Source organism: Cololabis saira, chromosome 11 (assembly GCF_033807715.1).
Source record: "Cololabis saira isolate AMF1-May2022 chromosome 11, fColSai1.1, whole genome shotgun sequence".
Lineage (NCBI taxonomy): Eukaryota > Metazoa > Chordata > Actinopteri > Beloniformes > Belonidae > Cololabis > Cololabis saira.
The window spans coordinates 8644279-8664314 of NC_084597.1; the positions used below are offsets into that span (position 1 = coordinate 8644279).

The window sequence follows — 20036 nt, forward strand, 5'->3', positions numbered from 1 at the left end:
CAGAGCGTTGCAAAAGTTGTCATTTGTCAATAGTATTTCAGATAAGAACTGCAGATGATGCAGCATCCAGACTAATGTAAAAATACTAAATAAACCACCCAGCTCAACAAAATTGACTTTTTTGTGAAACTTTCATTTGGCAAAAGTGGTTTCAAATGTTGTAAACATTTATTGCAATATGAGTGCACCACTTGCTTGAAGCAACGCTGACTATATTGTATTATACTGGCCCTAATCTACAAATACAACACAGCATCAACCGTCTCTTGGGCTGAATCCAGCGAAAGAATTGGCTGGTTAACAGTTAAGAAGAGAAGAAGAGGAGAAAATGAGGACTAAGAGATCACAGGAGTCAAGTACTTTCAAAGCAGCTTAGCTTAATTCAATAGAGTTTTCATGAAATCAGCCTAATGGTTGATGGTATATCCTAATAGCCTTTAAACTCTTATTTTTTATGCATTTTTTTTAAATTTTTTTATCTAAAAATGACTTTGGACCTAAAATGTGCTACACAAATGACCTTGCCTTAATGCTCCTGATAGAACTGACCATAACAATCAAGTTTCCCAGTAAGCTGTGTCAGCGACCTCCAACCAAACACCATAACACCAGCAGCCGTGATGGCGAGGGTTCATTTCAGGTTCAAGAGTAGGGCAAGAGCATTAAACTAGTGCCGCGTTCCATTTACCTCGGAAATCGGAACTGGGAACTGGGAATGGCAGCCATCTTGGAATGGTAACTCGGGGGTGGTGAAGCTTCTCCCACTTCCCCAGTAGGAAATCCCACTTCGAGGGGCGTTCCAGTTGAAAATTCCGACTAGGAACTGGGAAATTCCGACTTCCGAGAACAAATGGAACGCGGCATAGATTACTGTAAAGATTCCAGCTCCTCATCTTTATCTAACCAGTGTTCATTTCGTTGACGAAGACTATGATGATAAATATTTGTCAAATATTTGTCACTTTAAAAAAAAAATTGTATATATGTTATTTTATTTAGAGCCGTCATTTTTCTACCGCATACTGCTGCACCTTCAGTTCTTTAATTGTATATACATCAATAAGTGCCACATTTGTTTATTTTTCTGTTTGCTATTTTTAAATCTGGGTACAGCGAGCGAAATAACCGGAGTCAAATTCCTTGTTGGACAATGTTCAAACCTGGCCAATAAAGATGATTCTGATTCTGAAGAACCTTTTTCAAGGATGAAAACTAAATCAAAACGAAGACTATGACGAAATATAATTGACACTTTAGTCAATGACTATTATTATTTATCTTGATCTTTTTGATTTTGCACAGAGTAACAGACCGCAGAAGACAGTGAGTTCAGAGTTATGTGGTTATCTATTTCAAAAATATGGTACTTAAGCTTGAAAGAATGTAATATACATTGCATATCATTCAGGGAGAATGCAGATCTTTTTCAGGAAGCATGTATATTTTTTAGGGAGAGCAGGCCTTATGCTTATTTTCTGTTTGATTATCTTTTGTGGAAAAGCCATGCTCACGTGTTTGGCATTCAGAATAAAATAAAATACATTTTTCATATTACAACTGTTAAATATGTGTCCGTATTGCATATTTAAATCTTAATACCATTCCATATCAGATTGATGGATATTTCCAATGACCGGAAATTCTGGAGAAACATTTAGTCGACTAAAATCTGCTAATATTTGGTCTACTAAGACCAAAAGACTAAGACTAAATTAGAATTTGCTGTCAAAATTAACACTGTATCTAACTGTACCCCATAAACCGTAAACTGCTGACAAACACAAAAATGTTAATTCGAGTTAATTTTGGCCACCATCTTTGCTTTGCAGGGTGTCTCGCCCCAGATAGAGCTCACCAGCAGCTTCCTCCTGTTACATTTCAGGCTTGAGATGAGAATAATTATTGCAACTCCTCTAAAATAGATTACAAGACATACTATTCATCACTGTGCAAGAATTAGAAAACTTAAAAAAAAAAGTCTCTTTGGCACCGTGAGACATGACAATGATATGTTTTGACCACGAATTTCTCAATACCATATTCAACACAGGAACCTGGCAAGACCGCAACTGCGAGCTGAGATTCCCCCTCCAATCTGGGCTGACCATCTGTAACAGCACTGCATGTGGAAGCATTTTATATTTCATCTCCAGCGCCCTGCTTTGGAAACTAGTCCTTATCTTATAAATAACTTTGCTCTCTCTGTGACTTTCTTAAAATTGTGCACAAGGACACACACACGCACACACCATGCTCTTTAAAAGTAGCCAGAGGATTAAGATCGTTGTAAATAACTGGATTCTGTTGTGCACAGGCGGTGAACTGGGATGGGAAAATATATGCAATAGTGTGATGCATAGATTTCCACAGGCTGGCTGAGGGAGGTATGCAAAGTTTTCAGACATAAAGAGGCAGGGGGATGGCCAAAGAGCCAGTAATAATGAGGACTGATTGTATGTCTGGAGGCAGAGGTGGCTCTCTGAGCTCAACTCCACTGCCTTCCTAGAACCTGCTCGCCTCTCCTCTGCAGTGGCAGGCCATAATTAAAAAGAGAGCAGAAAAAACACATACGGGAGACATCTGAATAGGAGGAGGCAGAATAAAGAAGACGGGGACGAAAATGGTAGCGTTGAAAATGAGAGTAGGGGGTGTTGATGGAGACGGCGAACACGACGAGGAGGATGCGAAAGCAGGAGAGCAAGACAGAGTAGGAGTGAGGGATGCCGAGTGTGTTTGTTCTGTAGCTCAGCACCCAGCTTAATTAGATTAGTCTGGGAGGAAAAAAAGCCACACTGGGGAATTCAGGTCACATGAAAATAGGCTAGCTAGACGTCTGCCTGGCCCTGCGTGTATGTTTGCCAAGTGGATGAGATTAAGAGGTCCATGGTCTACTTGAAACCCCAGACAGGATTTAAATATCTTGGCTGCTCCTCCTTCTTCTCCTCTTCCACTTCCCACTTTGTTCCCCAGCACTTGTTTTTTCCCCCCCAAAATTTCCGCTCAAACCACCAGAAAACACCTGATGTGTGCGTTTGACTGCATGACATCGTTACTGCTTATTCTCTCTTCCCCCTCCTCTTCCTGTCCTCCCCTTGCCACCTCTTTTCTGCTGCTTTTGCCACATTCATGTGTAATTTTCTAACCCCCATCATCGTCATTTAGTCACAACCGCTCATGGTGCTATTCAGGCTGCCTCCTTCCTCCCCACCCAGGAAAACACAGCCCTCAGACACGGACTGTATCATTTGCCTGAATGATCCGGGCCTGTTTTACTGGCTCCACTATTTACATAAACGTTAAACGGAAAGCTTCCAGAGTGTAAACGGAGGGCTTTTCCAGCCCTGTGATTCTGCAGCTAATTCTTCAATAAGCCGTGCTCCCAAAAATGTGTTAAGTCTGCAGGTGGATCTGACCTCTGTTAACTGTCTGACCAACGTCTGCAAAAAATAATCAATGTCTGTATATGTCTGGCCATTATATCATACCCCTGCATGTTTGTATGCAAATGTTTGTGTGCGTGGACGGGGTGTTTACAGACACAGACATGCAAATCCTTGTAAAGTAGGAGCTGGCATCATTAAACCAATAGCTTAGAGATTCCCCGGTTGGCCCCCACTCCTCACTGTAGGCTGTTGTGGGGCAGACAAAGCAGGCGTATTAAGAGAGAGGACTAGCGTAGACAGCGTTGTGCATGAAGATGCACAACATAGCCACACCTTCATAAAGGAGATCTGTCCTAAATCTGCCAACATGTAAACGGCTTCACACGAAAGGACACAACGTTTTATCGACATAACTAGTGATGCACCGAAATTAAAATTTGTAGCCGAAACCGAAACCGAAAATCGCAATAATCACTTGGCCGAATACCGAACAATACCGAACATGGTTCTTCACAGTTTTTCATTTATTTTGCCAATTTTTTCACCATTGCATAAATCAAATACATTTGATTTAGGCATGCTCTTATCTTATTTTATATACCAGTATTTTTTATTATTATTATTAATGTATATACCAGTACTGTTTATAGTGTGTCATACTCTGATATTATTATTGTATTATTATTATTTCTATTGATGCCTCTTGTCTTGCACTATCCCCTTTGCTGCTGTACACTGCAAATTTGGGGACTAATAAAGGAATATCTTATCTTATCTTATCTTTTCAAAGACATTTTTTTTTTACAAAATTACGAGGTAGAAAATATTTATTGAACATAAAAAACTGAATTTTTTTTAATTTCCCAGCATTATGTTGTTCTGGTTCCACCTCCTGGTGAATGTTAGGTAAAATTCTTATGTGGTTACCTTTTGGTTGGCCAACGATTTATGTTTGTGGTGCGCAACTTTTACGGGAGCGGCCAGTCTATTTCCTTATATTACAACTCCGTTATTAATTGTTTTTTCCCACTTCTTCCACCGAACACCGAAAGTGTTTTTTTGCCATTTTCGGCCGAACAATTTCGGTTACCGAACAATCGGTGCATCACTAGACATAACCAAAGAAAATGTATAATACTGTGAGATATACATTTGATTTAAAGCACTAAAGGGAAAAGGCACGAAGAAAAATAGGGAAAGAAAATGCCACATGCTCAAACATGATGGTCAGACCGGCTGAGGAGAAGCAACCTGCCTGGTCATTTGGTATTTTTAAAAATGGGTCATTGTCTCTTTGAAGGCACCATGACTATGTCATAATGACACTATTTTGCAGAACATTGTGCCCAGGTCAGGCTCTCATCAAACCACAGGGTCACACATGACGCACAAAACATTCTTCGTTGGGCGGATGGATAAAATCCCATTAATCTGTCGAGAAGAGACTCTGCGGAGGAAATATGTAGCTCATTTGGAGGTGAATTCCCCATCATCAGTTTTAATGTATCTACTTCTCTGAGATTTAATTACAGCGAAAGGAGCTCAGGTAAGGGAATGGAGGCAAAACAGAGATAATGCTAATGATGACAGGCGTAACAATGATTTTACAAAACGCGGCAAAACTCTAGCAAATAGGTGGGCAGAACTAATTGATCAGAAATGAGCTCTGCTTTGCTTTGTTATGGCTCAATCATGAGAAGACCAGGCCCCAGCTGGGCAGCGGTAATAATCATTTGGAAGCAGACAATCATTAGAAAGTAAGAGCACCTGCTGCCTTGCAGGGATGAAACTACTACCCAAGAAGAGACGACTAAACCAGGAGAGAGATTAAATACTATTTATATACATATAAACTTCATTATCTGTCATCTCAAAGTACATGCTCTTTCAATTTTAAGGTTTTACTTATTAGGATAATGGTGTGCTCTTAATCAGGTACTGCATTTCAAGACATATAACAACACATTAGGGCTGGGCGATATATCGAGATTTTAATATATATCGATATATTTTCAAACGCGATATGGTATGAGACAATATCGTTTATATCGATTTAAATTTTTATTTTTTTTATTATTTTTTTTATGATTTTGATATAGCTTATTTTGTGACAAATTGACTTGAATGTTTTATTTGAGATTTGCACAAATGTTTTGTTATTTGCACAACTGTCAACCTCAGTGGAAAAGTCTGCCTGTTACTGTCTACATTGTATTAATTGCACAGTGTATTTGAATTTAATTGCTATGCAGGAAAGGGATATTTGTTTTATTTTATTCAAGAAGCATTTTTATTCTATATATGCAGGCAGTTTATTTTTATTTCATTTGTTTCATACATTTTGATATTGTGCAGACCTCTGTTAATAAAGGAACCTGTGTGACATTTAGCACGAGGCTTTGTATTAAAACTGACTGTTTTTTTAAGGGTTTGCCTCAGAAAAAATGAAGCTAACAGAGATGCTAACAGAGATGCTAACAGAGATGCTATGCTATAATGCTTTGGGGGAAACCCCAATTATGGCACAGAAAAAATATCGATATATATCGAGTATCGCCATTCAGCTAGAAAATATCGAGATATGACTTTTGGTCCATATCGTCCAGCCCTACAACACATTACACTGAAAAAGTCAACATTTTTGAGAAACTAAGCCTAAAAGGGTTATTTTTTTTTGTGGCAATGATAGAAATGTACCCAGACTCTGTGGCTACCAAACAAGTCCCCATCATCAACATCTCCACCATACTCAAGGTGTTTGTCCTGATGTGCCTTGTTTGGTTTTTTGCATGTGGTTGTGTGCATTAGGGACATCAGCCCTACCGAGGGTCAACACAGACACTGCTGCGGACGCCTCGGGTCCAAAAGTGAGTTTGTCTTACGCTGCAAAAGTGCAAGCTATAACAAGAGATGTGACTAATCAATTTTACCAGTCTGGACAACGGCTGTGGCAAAATCCCACAAGCTTAGTGCAGGGTGGTTGTTCACGGTCTAGTCGCAAATAAACAAACTGGCTCAATTATCTTTCACAGTCTCGCTTGTGAGAAAGTGTGGTGACACAGCCGGAGATATAGCATCATGTCATCCTTTCCTGCTGTTAGAGTTTATGGGCTTGTTTGTTCTTGTGGAGGTAATATTCACTGTAAGTGACTCTTCTGTTTGTTATCATAGCCGTCAGTGAACTGAGGGGCAAACACAGTGCTACTGACAACATGTTTACCCTCAGTGCTGATAAAAGAAAAGATCCATAACTATTTATTCCACCTTTAATGCAAATCGGAGTTTTCTTTTGTTTTCTTTTTTTTAAATCAATCTTGATTTTTCAGTATTAAAACCAATGAAGATACTTTGTGTTAGGGCTGGGGATCGATTCAAATGTCAAGAATCGATTCGATTCCGATTCTTAAGATTCAGAATCGATTATTAAGATTTGATTTGATCCGATTCTATTCCGATATTGATTTGGGTTATTGTTATTAAAACTGTTTTTTGAGCTGTTGCATGAATTATATGACTGTAGTTATGCAAAATATTACTACTAGAAACATCATGTGGGTCAGAATTACCAAACAGACCCAGGGCAGCAAACAGAGACGGATGAAATCGGTTTTATTTTCTCCCACATTCCGTTTCTATTTGTTCCATTTTCGATTTATTTTGGTTTTTAATTTTTGAGCATTTGGTTTTTAGCGTTTTTTGCAAATGTAACCCCAAGACAGTATATAAAGTAATGAAATATAGACAATTTATGCAATTATAACCTAACACTTTAATGTTTTCATACCTTTAAACATATTTAAAGGCAAAAACATGGCACCAGTTATTCTCGTGTCCAACAAAACATTCCTTTTTTGAGGATAAACAAAAAAATAACCAAAAGTTGTAATGATGAAAAAAAAAAATTAAAAAATTAAAAAAAAAAATTAAAAAAAAATCGATTTTTAGGAATTAATATGAGAATCGATTTAGAATTGGGAAATCGATTTTTTCAACACAGGCCTACTTTGTGTACCTATCAACGAATAGCCTACATCTGCAAACAGGTATTTTGGCCTACTGCTCTTCAACAAACTGCTCTAGCTTGCTATAGTTTGGAGGGTACTTACTCCACGCTGCATTTTCCCCAACTTTCTATATATGTTAAAGACCTTGGTTCATAAAGGATGCTTTAGGAATAGTCCATATTGTCAAAATCAGCATTTCTTGGGTCACAGTAGCTCTGTGTTTTGGGTCATTATTCTGTTGGAAGACCTCTAACCTGTGATTGAGGCTGAGCTTCCTGACATTGGAAAGTGTTTTTTTGCTCCAGGATGTAGATAGCTTTTAGTTTGCCGTACTGTGACTTTATTGTACTCTGTGCAGATTAAAGGCAACCCTGTGCCTGAAGCAGCACCAAAATGTAACCGAGCCCCTTATAGGGTTTTATGGTAGGTGTGGTGTCATTATTACTGAGAAATTGTTATTCTTCTGTTTGTAAACAGATATATTCTCCCACAAATGTTTGTCAACATGGCTTTTGGCCAAAATTTTTTTTTTTTTGTCCTCTCTAAAAAGTGTAATCTACCAGGTCTTCTTCCAAGAAGCCCACTATTGTATAAAAGGCAGCAGATGGTGTGATCAAACAGTAACACACTTTGACCTTAGAGGTGAGGCAGATTGTCACTAGATGTTTGTCTTGGCTCTGTCTACTATCTGCACTATCCTGATTAACCTGGGGTTGCTTCCTCTTTCTGTCTTGTCTAAGGAAGTCGGCTACAGTCTGGTGGACTTTATAATTACAAACAAGAACATCAAGGTGCTTGCCGATGATCTTCTGGCCTTTACCTTTAACACGCTGAGCTCCTCAGGCTGGTATGCCCTTTCTCTGGTCCATGTTTAGTGTGTTGCACACAAAACTAAACAACCTGGCAAGTTTGATTGGTTTTAAATGTTGACAGGAGACCTCAGCTGCAGACAAAAACACTATAATGCTCTAAATCAGGGGTGCCAAATGTGCGGCCCGAGAGAGATTTTCATGCGGCCCGCGAGAAGTTTCCAACGCAAAAAAACGAAATGTTAATTTACTAAAAAGGAAGGCATAAATAATTGCCATGAATCGCAGCATATCCGATAATATATTTCTTCTACAAATCCATCGTTATTCCACAAAGAGAGCAGTTTGACATTTTTTTAGTTTTCTAGAATGCATTTGCCGATTTTATTTCTTTGTAGACGGTCGTTTATTTTTATTAACTGACTACTATTATTTATTTTCGCAGGAAAAATATCACTGCTAAAAAAGATGATAGAAGATATTTATTCGAGGATACGAGGATAGTGACAAAGTAAAACAGTTAAAAAAGAAGTGCTGACTTTTTCGGCACACTGGCGTAAATATCTGCACCAATTTTTAAAAATAAATACACTTAATTGTACTGGAAAAATCTCTAAATCACAAAGAAACACTCTTGGATGTAATAAGAAAGATTTTGCTTTTAATTAAATTTCCTGTAAAAAAGCGAAATATAAAAAAAACATATGTTTCTGTTTATCTTTGTAAAATGATATTAAAAGTATCTTACATAAAGAGAATGAGAAATTTCAAGAAAAGATCCTGAAGAAATATATTTTACATAATTAGAGTGTAAACAAAGTGCATATTTCCTTTAAAATTAACTAAACTGATATTGGATTAGATAACAATAGTAAAAGAAAAGAATTAGAAAAAAGATTTCGCACCGTTTTTGTTATTTTGAGCGTGCGGCCCGCGAGAAAAAGAATTGGTCAAATCCGGCCCGCCAAGCAAAATGAGTTTGACACCCCTGCTCTAAATTGTTTTGTTGCCCCTCTACCTTCCTCATTTCTCTAGCAGTCTGTCCATGCACAATGACAAGAAGACATCCATATACGCACCACAACCTCTGAGGTGTTAATGTTCATCAGGCTGGTGGCAGAACTGGCTCTACATCAAAAGACCATATCTGACAGGATAACGTAACATACACATTTTAATCAATCACCTTGTACTTTCAGATAAATGATGTACGGAGGGAGACACTGATCTGTCCTGGCACATTATGCGCTTCCATCGTGTGCATGAGTCTCCAAGATTGAGATGAAATGTACATGGATGAAAGGCAGTGTAAAGCAAGACAATAAAAGTGCCAGATTTTACAGTCTCAGGGGCCAAGATGTTCAAAATGCATAAGGTTTCCATTTGTGCGTGCACCTCGCAGAGGCTACACTGAACACGTCAACGTCAAGTAATTTGTAGCTCTTTTATGTAAGAGCTACAGTGGGAAGAATAAACTGTAGCAAAGTAAGGAAATACATCTGATAAACGTTCAAAAAACACACAAGTTTACGAGTGTGACCTTTGCCAGATAGTGTTGATTATCAATATGTGTGTATGACCATATTATGATGCAAGTATTTGTAATTTATCAAGAAATGCTGATAATAAGGAAGTAATTTAGCAAGACACAAGGTTAAACACTGTGGTGCAAACAAACCATGATGTTCAGACAAAAAAAAAATCATGATTAGCATACAAGAGAGACATTTAGTGATAAAAGTATGTCTGACTAGGCTCATGATGTAAAACACGTCTAAGGCAGTGGAAATTTAAAAAAAATGTTAGGGGTTACTTCGAAAGACAGGGACACATTTCTTTTCTTTTTTACCTTGTCTGCACACATATTAATAGTTAATACCATGCTGGTAGAACCTAAAGCATATATATGTGATATATGTTTGATATAAAATACATGTCATATTTTTATTTATATATATATAGCGGTGACATCCGCTGCTAATCCAGGACGCAAGAACACACATGGAAGCGCACATCGAGCAGTGGGAGAAAAAAAGAGAAAAAAAAAGAAAAAGTAAAAAAACAGACACGAAACAGGCAGAAACACGAGCAGCAACCGTCCCAGGTCCCGAGACCCAATCACAGCTAGGCCAAGCTACCGCGACTAACTAAACCCCAAAACTACGGGTGATGGGGGAGGCAACCCCGCCACCCGCGAGACCAGAGGCCGACAAGGAAGAACCCGGAACCCAGGCCACCGGCAACCCCACAGAGGGGAGAAGAGGGCGGGAGGAAACCCACCGCCAGTGAGGCCCGTCCCCGACCACCCGGTCCGGGCCGGACACGTGGCCAGGAGGCCCTCACCCTCCAGGCCAACGACCCCCACCCGGCGAGGGGCCAGCCTGCCCGGAGAGACAGAGCTGCCCCGGCCACCGACGCGGGCACGCGCACCCGCCCCCACGAAAGCGCCCCCCCCAGGACCAGAGGAGCACCCCGCCGCACGGGCAGCGCCCGGAGACGGGCCCGGAGAGAGGGAACCCCCCAACAGGGCGACACCCGCGCGGGCCCGACAACGGAGGGCCCCAGACCCAGGCATCCCATTCATCCATACATATTCTATAATAATAATAATATAGTATACTAACAATAATAATAATAATATAGTAATAATAATAATAGTATTAATAACCAGGGACACCTTTCTGAAATGGCTACACTGGCTTCCAGTGAGTCAAAGGATTTTAAAGTCTTAGTTTAAAGTTTAAAATCTTCCTGCTGGTTTACAAAGCACTGAATGGTCTTGGACCAAAATACATGCTTGATCTGTTAGTTCCCTATGAAGCTCCCAGACCCCTGAGGTTCATCTGGATCTGGTTTGTTGTCTGTCCCAAGAACAAGAACCACGCAAGGTGAGGCGCAAAGTTATGGATAAGCCCTGAATGCAGGCATTGTGACGTAGAATTGTCAAATTGGTCTGATTCACTGCACGAATCCGCACAGATTACTTTTGTAATACTGTATTTGACCCGGTCTTTGTACGTTTTGACCGTATAGAAACGTAGTTCTTGCCATTGTAAGAATGAGATGTACCTGCTGTACTCTACTGCCCTTACTTTTTAACAACTTGTGCTTTTTATTATTTTACCTCTTTTCTTATCATTTTATTTGTTATTTACTGTTTAATTGTGTCTTGCTGCTTTTAATGTTGATGTAAAGCACTTTGAAATACCTTGTGTTGAATTGTGCTACACAAATAAATTTGCCTTGCCTTTAAACAGAAACATTAATGCTGCTCGACATACAAAAAATATTAATCTATATATTATGTACGATCTAAAGTTTGGAAACACATACCCCTTTAAAAATAGTCTCCACTGTATTCAACAAAATAGTTTCTCCTAGTCTAAAAGCTTTGGGTGCCTTAATGAATGACTGTGGATTTCATAAAATAATGCCATAGCCGTAGGAAAGTGGCAAATTCCCAAAAGCTCTGATAATAAACATCATCTGTTGATGCGTCTTCCAGCTCTGCCCTTCCCCTAAACAAGTTGAACGGTGCTGCAAAGCTAATGCATGTGTCTTCTCTGGCTGTTAAAAAGAGATCACAGATTGTGACTCAACCAGGACACGTAAACACATAGACATGGTGGTCCAACCTGCTTCTGGGAGTGCATGTGTGTGTGTGTGCTTGTAGTTTCCTCCCAGAATGTGCAACAGTAAACAGACTAAGAGGAGGTGAAGTAACATAATCATTACTGAAAACACAATGCAATGAAACACGGCCGATACTTCTTTATTTGCGTATTTTTGACTGCACACATCTTAAAAGACACGGGAGGGGAAGAAATCTATAATCAGAGGTGCAGAAGCTGCAGAGTGCAACTGTCAGGCCTTGTGAGAGTTGCACTGTCTGGACCGAGAGCCTCTAGATGTTCCCTGGAGGGGCTCAAGAGGCCCTCACCCTTCTGTCTTTCTTCCGTGACACTAACCAGATACAGCACCATAAACACACCCAGGGACAGGGGGTGGGTCCTCAGCATGCATATGCGAGAGACTCGAGAGGCAGACATGGAGGGAAAATGTCGAAAAAAGGAGCCACATTCAGCTTTAACACAGGTTGGAGCATTTGACAATGTTTTTTTCTTTTTTTATATATATATCTCCCTCTCTCTTGTCTATCCCTCATAAAGAGAGCAATTACATGTCCAGGACAATCCCACATTAAACAAACATGAGTTCCCTCTGCAGAGCCAGACTCAGCCAAATTACATTGTTTCCAGATGCCTGTCACAAAAAGCGCTCTTAAACCCACCCTAAACCCCCTCCGCTCCGCCAGCCTGCTTCTCCTCTTTCAATTGTTCTCTTCTCTTCATATTTTTGCTCCTTTTTCATCTCTCCCTATAGTTCCCTAAACATCAGCACCTCTCCAGTTTAAGATACGGCTTTGTGAACAACCCCAGAGAAGGCTGTTTTCAATTACACTGCCACATCCACTGCCAGCAGAAGAGAGGAGAGCCAGGCACAGGGGAAACAAAGGAGTTGGCATAATGAGATTGCAGTTGCTTCTGTCTGATGTCACATCTCTCAAACCAACGACAGACCTTAGCCAGGCCATGAGGTTATTATAACCGATCGGATTAGAAATGCTATGGTTGAAAGAGAGAGTATAATACCTTTTTTTCCAAAAAGCTGAGGAGTAAATGAAATGTCTGTGACATGTTTTGATCAAAATACTATGAGCATAAAATGTGAATGCAAACTTTCTTTCAATGACTTGATCTTATAACTCTTTGATAAATATATGCCTCTTTTGAAATCGTGTTGCAGCTTCGTGGTTCCCACTTCAGAGGAGCAGCAAAACAGCTTGATGTTGAGCTGTTTGAGGCATAAACATGGGGAGGCCAGTCTGTGATGTTGCAGTACAACGTGACAGTGAAAGGGGTTGTGACATGTCAGAGTTTTAGACTCGGTTGCAACTTCAAAGACCCAGTTGATGACGATCTGTCAAACAATGCTCACTCGAACATGACTGTCGACTTCCTGTTGGAACAGAAGGGCAAATATTGCCGGCTGAACAGCCACTCCTCCCAAAAACAGCCAAGTCTAAGGTTTGATTTACATTGCCTGGAGCTTCCGTCAGTCCGTCGTGACTCAACAAAGCACGGGGCCTGTCGCTGAATGAGAGGTGCAATTGTCATCTGTTGTCCTGTTAAAGGTATAGTCTGTAATGTTGGAGAGCTAGGGCTGTGCGATTAATCGATTTTAAATCTAAATCGGATTTATTAATCAAAATCGATGTTAAAAAAGGAAAATCGGAAAATCGATTTTCCTTTTTTGCAACTGGCTGCATTGCAGACAGAGCTCGTCTCATCTTTGTTTGGTCAAGAAAATTGTAAATGTTGTCACTTTACTAAACTCAAGGAGGATTAACAGTATCCTTCAATTGCGCTTCATTCCCAATAGGGAAATTTGTTTGCTATTTTTCTTTAAAAATAAAGATACAATATTTTAAACAATTTATTCCATTGTCTTTTGTAGTTTTACCAAAAAAATCGAAATCGAAAATCGAGTTTTCAGAGAAAAAAATCTGGATTTTATTTTTGTCCAAAATCGCCCAGCCCTATGGAGAGCTAGCAAAATTTGAAAGTGGCACCTCCTCTAAGCCCCGCCCCCTCCTCCCCCTCCCGTCAGCGCTCCGTCCAAAGCCACGCCCCCACAAACTTTGGGGAACGCGCATTTGCAGGAGTCGAGTTTTCCAGGACATTTTGGACAGCACATTTTCAACAAAACTACCCCATGTCTCATTCACCTGTAAGCGAGGCCGGATTTAGGGGGGGGCAGGGGTGGGCTGTGCCCACCCAAACGTGCGTCCTGCCCACCCAATCAAAGTTATGGGGATCCTTTATTTTTTTATAAATATAAAAAAATATCACAGAATATATGTACCGTTTCTGATTGGGTCGGCACTGCGCATCATTTTTAGACACAACAATGAATGCACACCGCAAAAGTTGTGTCTCGGCGGAGGGACCCGACGCCCACGCAAAATGAGCACAACAGAGAAGTGTTTGGAACAGCACACAGAGCACACACTGAAGGCTGATTTATGGTTCCGCGTTACACCAACGCAGAATGGTGCGCGTCGCCAAAGATCCTCTATACAGAAAATAGCGCATTACCGTTACTGCCAATGGTATGAAATGGTATACACTTCCGGTCTCCTAAGTGGGCGTGGTCGCCCCTCTCCCCACATCGTTTTGGAACATACAACACTAGATACAGTACAACTTTCTTCCAAAAAGACTTGTATAATAAAAATAACAGTATTATTAAGCAAAGAAGCAAGTTTTATTTTAGTTTTAAACTTCATTTTATCCGATGGGAAAACGATGAGAGCCAAATCTCACGAGAGTGTGTTGCTCAGACAGAGACAGGTCTCAAACAAAGTTCATTTTCTCCTAATCTGTCGGTCTGAAAATTTCCATTTTGGTGTCAGAATGTTCAGAAGGTTTGTGGCTTTTGAAAAATGGGTCCCATATTTACTTAGGTCACTATGGGGCGAAAGAATTGGTAATAATCTGTGCTCACGTTCACTTTTCCCATAGGACTAAATAGACTCAGGACCTACTTCCTGTCTCCTAAAGGGGCGTGGCAGTCACGTGACACAGATACAGGAAACCGAACCGTAGTGGGCTGTCTCGTTTATTGAACGTCTCTGGCGTCGCCGCGTACCCTACACCGTAGGCTTCGCCGTACCCTACGCCGTAGCAACAGAGCCTGCACGGCACCGCAGCGCACCGACACCAGCACCGGCGCTCTCCGCCCTCGCCGGGATGGAGACGCCTCCATCCCCACGGACCCCCATACTGGGGAGGTGGTATTTTTGGCTGCGTTTTCTCGTTTTCTGCGCCATTCTTCAGCAAACGTGACTCGAGTGTGTGAAGTTTTCCGGCAAGATTTTCGACGTGACAAGTGCGTGCATGGGACAGAGTGGGGCGTGGGCGGGACTTAAAATGAAGACATCTGATTGGTTCTTTCCCCCCTGCCAATCCTCTGGTCGTCTGACCAATCCGTGCCATTCCGTGCGCAAAAAACAGATTGGTCAGAGTTTTTACAGGATTAAAGCTGTCAGAGAGGTCGGATTTTTTTTCTTTCCTTTTTCTGAACACATTATTCACTGGCTACTCTCAGGATGGAAGGACCATTTCACCCAGTATAACAATACATGTTTTTGAATACGATTACAGACTATACCTTTAAAGGAGCATGAGGCTCCTTTTAAGAAATGAGACTCTCTAGCGCCACCCTTCACCACGACGGCCGTCGGGGGTACTGCAGCCAACAGTGAAGCCGGCACGGGAGAACGGGGAGAACGCGCATGCAGCGTCATGTGACGTCACATCCGCAGGACAGCGCGGGAAATTCCGGCCCGGAATTGCAGCACATTTTGCAGCACACAGCCTGTTCAAGGCAACGGAGAGATACACTAGAGGGCTCATTCTTTTTGGTTTGGAACGCTTCATCTGACATTATTACTAGAAAACTTAAAACGTATACGAATTATTTTCATAAATCCTGTCTCAATCCTGCCTCATGCTCCTTTAAGAGAGACAAATGGATCGCTGCAATTCGCAGAAACAACTGGATTCCAGACACCGAAACGTGGATTTGCAGTTCCCATTTTGTATCAGGTAATGTTGGATTTTTGGGTAGCTAACGTTAAACGGTCAAATCATAAAGTTCAGTGGGTACGTATACAAATTTTTTTCATAAATCCTGCCTCAATCCTGCCTCATGCTCCTTTAAATGGTATGTATGTTTCAATCTTTGCCAGAAATTGAAAGCCTGGAGCCTGGAAAGGTGGATTCTGCAGAGTACAAACTGACCTGCAAGGTGAATCCTGTAATGACCGGGCCAACTAAGTTTGAACAGAACATCTGAGCTATAAAATCAAGTCTACATGGTTAGAAGAAGAAGAAAAAAAAGCAGATCACTGTGAAAGTTTTATGAGCAACATGGATACAATTAAATGTCTGGGAAGGTGCTTATCAGTCTGCTGTGCAGCTTTGGTGCAGGGCTCACAGCCCCACTGTTGGTATGCATAATAAAGCTTGAATCTCTGTAAACCTGCCGCAGCTTTTCTATTTCACCTGCTCTGCCTGCTGCAGGGACTGGCACACACAACAAGCAAAGTAATGACAGATGAAGTGACAGGCGGCTATATTCTGCCGTGGAAAGAAATGTGGGAAAACCTGAAGTGTAGATCAAAAGTCATCTGCCAACCAAAGATATAATTAAACACAATAGACAGGTGTATATGTGCACACCTGCTCTAAAGGCGACACAATACAGCAGGTTCCCATTCAACAAAACTCAAAGTTGGCCTTTAGTTGTGGATAATAGACCTGGGAACCACTGTCATGTAGGGTTAGTGTAGTCTAGACTGAAGGATAACAGTGGGAAAAGTTGACCAACCCTGCCGTGAAAAGTCTGTGACCCAGACGGGATGTCGGACACTTTTCAAGGAAAAGAATACTCTTGCAAAATTCCCATGAAATATGCTTAAAAAAAAAAAAAAAAAAAGAATTGCCACATGTCGTTGAGCAACACGGCGAATCTCTGACAAATGCAGTCCTTTTGTGTGTCGGTGACCCTACACTTTGACCCATTACTCTGCGTACATGTATTAGAAGAGTTGACAGGGCTAATGTCCAGAGGTGGGTAGTAACGAGTTACATTTACTCCGTTACATTTACTTGAGTAAGTTTTGGGAAATGTTGTACTTTTAGGAGTAGTTTTTAATCACTATACTTTTTACTTTTACTTGAGTAGATTTGTGAAGGAGAAACTGTTCCTCTTACTCCGCTACATTAGGCTACGTTGAGCTGTTACTTTTCTTTTATCCCTTTTATCTGCGTACGCGTCAATCTCATGACATCACTGAGTGATTCTTTGGGAAAAATGTTTGTTTTTGCATGTTTTGTCACATTTACACAGACTCAAACACACACAGAGTTTCTATGAGTTCATGGGCTTGTTCTAGTTCTGCATGGTTAAAAAAGAAAAGTACAAAGGCTTGAAATTCTGTGCTACTTGTGCTTAATTTATTTTTTTATTCTGTTATTATTTTACTTATTTTATTATTTATTAAATTACTTGAATTTATTTTAAGCTTATTTTAATTTAAGCTATATTTTATTTTTTATTAATTTTAATTTATTTTATTATTTTATTGATTTAATTTGCCTGATGATGATTATTTTGTACTTTTGTCTGTTTGAATGGTTGTGTTAAAAAAATGAATCAGTCGTTACTCAACAGTTACTCAGTACTTGAGTAGTTTTTTCACCAAGTACTTTTTTACTTTTACTCAAGTAATTATTTGGATGAGTACTTTTTACTTCTACTTGAGTCATATTATTCTGAAGTAACAGTACTTTTACTTGAGTACAATTTTTGGCTGCTCTACCCACCTCTGCTAATGTCTTTAGCAGGCTAAATCCAATCATAGCTAAGTATTTTTCTTTCCTATTTTCATTCAAATACGGTGTGCAATCATGCATGCGTGGAAATAAAACAGAACAAACAAAGTAATGCCGTAAGGGATAAGTCATCCAAACAAAGCTGGTATGTTTGTAAGGGGGTCTCATCAGAAGAGCCTCTACATGCTTGAAGGAGCGCTCACATACACTCATGTTTCCTCGACACCTAAAGGCATCCGCGAGGACCTCCTGCGAACACACACACGCGAGTATGTCCACATACACACATCTAACTAGGGCCATGCAAATCAAATGAGACAGCCAGACAGAAAGGCACACAAACAAACCTGAAGGCAGAGAGACTGCTCACCAATACAGACCATCACATCTGTTTATCGCGAAAAGTAGCGTCTTTATTAGGCGTGACTGACGGTAAATGTTTAGATGGTTGATTGGTATTATAGCAGCACGTGACACTTGTGTTGTCTCGAAACAAATGCAATAATGAGTGGTTGATTTAAATGACTGCAAAATGTCAAGATAAAAATGAAATTCGGGGGTTAGGACCGGTGAGGACTTATCAAGTGTGACAAGACAAAGGATAAAAGGAAAAGGTTGAAATGCATCTTCTGGATGGGAAAAACAAAGACAAGGAAATCTAGTTGTGTTGATATTCCAGCCTTTGAGAGTCACCCTGACCTGGATGACTCAGAGTTTTATCCACCAGCGTAATAACGTCTCAGCCCTTGTGATAGAGGAAGATAATTTACTCTACTTCATCTTGTTGTTCAAGTGAGCTCTCTTTTTTTCTTCCTCTCTCTTGGAGGACCAGCCACGCCTCACAATTAAAGATGCTTTAATAGGTTGAGGAGCATCCAGACGAGACCGCGGCTGTTTTAAAGCGGAGGAATGACTCAAGGACTATTGGGACTTTTCAAGAGCAGGGTAATTTGTCAAGACACGCAGATTATACAGAAGATAGTTACCAAAACACAAGATGAAAACATTTCTCTCTCTGCCCTTCTCGTTGAGTTCTGTCCAGTTCAAGCAGCATGATTCATGAGCAGTGTAGAAAAACCTTGTGTTATTGTACTCTATATATACTGTAAAAACAGCATCAAGCAGCATGTAGCTGTGTGTTTGGCAGTTATGATCCTTAAACTGTTTGATGTTTGAGGGTGACCTTCTCTTCACAAGTATAAAACAAACAGCAGAAATGAAAGGCTGTTGTGAAGGAAACATGTTCCCTTTTACCGAAGCAATTTAGACCAGAAGCAACATATGTGTGTGTATGTGTGTGTGTGTATATGTATATGTATATATATATATATATATATATATATATATATATATATATATATATACATACATACATTAATACTGTATTAGGGCTGTGCGATTAATCGATTTTAAATCAAAATCGGATTTATTAATCACAATTAGGGCTGTTCGATTTTGCCCAAAAATAAAATCTCGATTTTTTTCTCTCAAAATCCGATTTTCGATTACGATTATTTTGTGAATTGACAAAAGGCAAAGAAATGATTTCAAATATGCTGTTTTTTTATTGAACATTTGCCCCATTGGGCTTTAAGTGCAAACTTTGCTCTTATTAAACCAAAAATGAATGAATAAAGTGCAAAACTCTGTAAAATAAGTTGAAAAAGTTTTAAAAAATATAATAAAATATAAAGTTTTATCTCTGAAAAAAAAAATCAGCACTTGCAAACATACAGTAAGTTATATTTCCAATTAAATAAAACAAGACATTTTCTAATTAAACTAAACTGGGTCTTTGCATGCTAAATAATAATGCAACCCATGAAGGAGGTAGAGGTGTGTAATGTCACTCATTACATTTGATATTCACATTTGCAAGTTTTTTGCAAGGAACACGAGCCGGTCTACGGCATCTGGCTTGAGGGATGCCCGGTGGCATGTTACAACGCCCCCTCTTACACTAAAGAGCCTCTCCGATGGGGCACTTGTCGCAGGTATTGAGAGGTATTTCCATCAATCATTAATATGGTATAAATCATTAATATGTGTGCAGACAAGGTAAAAAAAAAAAAAAAAAAAGTGAAAAATCGATTTTACGATTTTCACGTTTTAACATCGTTCTAATTACATAATCACGATTACGATTTAAAATCGATTAATCGAACAGCCCTAATCACAATCGATGTTAATAAAAGGAAAATCGGAAAATCGATTTTCCTTTTTTGCAGCTGGCTGCATTACAGACAGAGCTCGTCTAGTCATCTTTGTTTGGTCAAGAAAATTGTAAATGTTGTCACTTTACTAAACTCAAGGAGGATTTACAGTATCTTTCAATTGCACTTCATTCCCAATAGGGACATTTGTTTGCTATTTTTCTTT

At 39.9% G+C, this 20036-nt stretch overlaps 1 protein-coding gene across 1 annotated transcript in view; it reads right to left on the reverse strand.

Moving 5' to 3' along the window:
* LOC133454536 (dymeclin-like) overlaps positions 1-20036 on the reverse strand; it is a 58887-nt gene that overhangs the window by 30869 nt on the left and 7982 nt on the right. The gene's annotated exons all lie outside the window — the stretch shown is intronic.